Source organism: Cryptomeria japonica, unplaced genomic scaffold, assembly GCF_030272615.1.
Source record: "Cryptomeria japonica unplaced genomic scaffold, Sugi_1.0 HiC_scaffold_47, whole genome shotgun sequence".
NCBI lineage: Eukaryota > Viridiplantae > Streptophyta > Pinopsida > Cupressales > Cupressaceae > Cryptomeria > Cryptomeria japonica.
In genome coordinates, this window is record NW_026728869.1 from 136,992 (window position 1) to 139,868 (window position 2,877).

A 2,877-nucleotide genomic window follows, 5' to 3' on the forward strand; every position below is an offset into this window, starting at 1 on the left:
AAAAAAACCCACGAATAAAGACTTTGCAATAATTTAAGACGCCACAAACCATATAAAAGTAATATAGGACACCCACAGTAATTTGAATTACAATGGGTTTGTGGAACCAATTAGATATTTAATAGGTTTCTAGCCACACAATCGGTCCAATGCTGCAAGGGGGGATCAAACAGAGCTGGCATTTATACGCCGCCTCACTCCGTTGAAATTATTGTGTATATGTATGAAAGAAAGAAAGTTAGTTTGACTAAATCTCTTCTCTTTTCATGGATATTATTTTAAATATTTGACTGTATAATTTATTGAATGAAATACCAAATGATGGTCACGTCCCTTACCTATAAATAGTATCAAGGCTTACAAATATACAAAAGCTCTTCCTTTTGCGGAAGAAAGAACAAATGTCTATGATATACCTGTTTGGTAAATGGTAAAAGGTTCTGACACCATAATGGATTTTGACAGCGGTCATATATATATACGTATTTATAGATGATACATCAATTTTATAAAAAAAAATCGTTAAACAATTTAGTATATCTTTTGGTTATATATTTGATTAGAAAAATTATTATTTAAAAAAGTGTAGATTATGTTATTTTCTTATTAGTAATGATATATTAATCTTTAAATGTACCAAATAGGATATGTATATTCTTACTGACTTGTCAAATCTTTTATAAAGAAGTTTCTTTGAAAAATAAGGTTGTTATCTATAATTTTAGGGTCTATGTTCAACACTTGCCTTCACTTCAATTATTTAACCAACATTGTTGGTTTGGACAAGGATAGAAACCACTTGAGGTGAACTAGTTATAATGGATGGCTAACATGCTAAAAAGAAAAACGGTTTTGGCACTGTAAGATGGGGGATTTTTATTGCAATGACCTAATCAATTGTACTATACACAATGTGCAAATCCAATCAATTTTTCAACAAATCTAATATATATACACTCTAACTAGATAACTATTTCCATTAGGAGATGTATAACTCTCTTAATTATGGAAGGAATTTATCATTTAAAAACTCAATAAGTAATAAAAATCTCTTTCAATTGACTAAACACTAATTTCAAATAATATTCAAAAGTGCATACAATATATTATCACTATGTAAAAAATTAAAGTTCTATTTTTCCCCTATTATCGCTAGGTTAGCTCCTCTAATATAGTCATTAATTTTCCATTCATGATATTGTAGTAACCTTTAATGTAGAAAATGATATACATTTATTCTTAGTAACCCATCATATTCTTGTAAAAGAAGTCCCCTTAGAGAAAGGAAAGTTACTAACTATATATGCAAGTTATATGTTTAGTGTTTGCATCCACTCTAGTTTCTTAACCCACCTGTTTTCCTCATAGAAGAAAGAAGAAGAGAATGTATTTTAGAAAGACAAAAGAAAAAGGATTTTTAAAGCTATAAAGCTATTTATATAAAACTCAATTATAAAGGAACAAGTAATTTGTAGTAGAGTTGTGTATCTACAAGGGAGACACTCACTTTTCATCTACTATTTTTAGTTTTCATGAACATAAAATAGTTTTAGCATAAAAAAATTGTACAATGGTTTGACAAATATAGTTGAAGTTACGATTTCCTCCAATTTCAAGCATTCAAAAATTAATATTTTTTTTTTAGTTACTACAATTAACTTTTCATGAATGCAAATTACTTTTAGCATTAATTAGCTAATATTTTATCATTCATGAGTCACTGTTGTATAGATCTTTCTTTCAATTCAAATAGTTTTATTTATTTGAATATCAAACATGTCATATATTCTCATAATATTTCAATGAGAAAAATCTAAATATTCAAGGATTCTTTTATCTATTATATGTGAAAAATAATACCTAAAGGGGAACAAAATTCTAAGATTAAACATTAAATAATAATAAATAAATAAATAATCTAAATTAAATTAATTAGAAAAGAAATTTCTTGCCAAATAAATATTAATATTAGACAAATAAAATACTAATTCTAATTTAAAGATTTTATCTATAAATATTGGGATTCATGAAAAATCATTACGTATATATATCTTGTGGCCTAAACAATCATTATTTGTTACTATAGGTCATTTATGAAACTAGAAAGTCCCTTATAATCATAAATATGCAATCTATTTAACTATACATCTAATTTGAGACTTTCGTGCTCTTAAAAAAAATTATACAAATTTGAATTGTTTACTACTTTAATAGATTTGTCTAGAGTTTTCCAAACATCCATTATTGCAGTTCTCAAAAATAGACTCTTATCTTGAAATGTTTTAATATAAAATAAAGCTTGAACATTCTTCTTTTTAACCTCTTTAAATTTCCATCATTGGCTGCAAGATTGATCTATTCAACTAGCTTTTCTAGATAATGGCTGCAAGATTGATCTATTCAACTAGCTTTTCTAGATAATGGAGCTTGAACATGCTCGAAATTCAACTAGCTTTTCTAGATAATGGAGCATGAACATTCTCGTTTTGAGCTTCTTTAATTTTGTATCATTGACTGCAAGAGTGATCTATTCAGCTGTCTTTTCCAAATTTCCATTATCTGTTTCTACAATATCTCAGAAATCTTTCTTTATAAAAGAGTTCATCATCTTAATACACCAAAAATCATTATGAGTTCTGTTAAATTCTAGAATAAATGAATATTCAATTTTCTAACCTGATGAATTGTTAGCAAGATCTCCACCACGAAATCCTTTAGCCCCAAAAATTACCTACTTTGACAAGAAATGAAGATGATGAAATAGATTCTATTTCTTAATCCAAATGACAAAGCAATTATAATGACTAAAGTTCAAAACCATACCCCTTAAAACTAAGAACAAAATAAATAAATCATTGCGAGAATAAGAGCGATCAG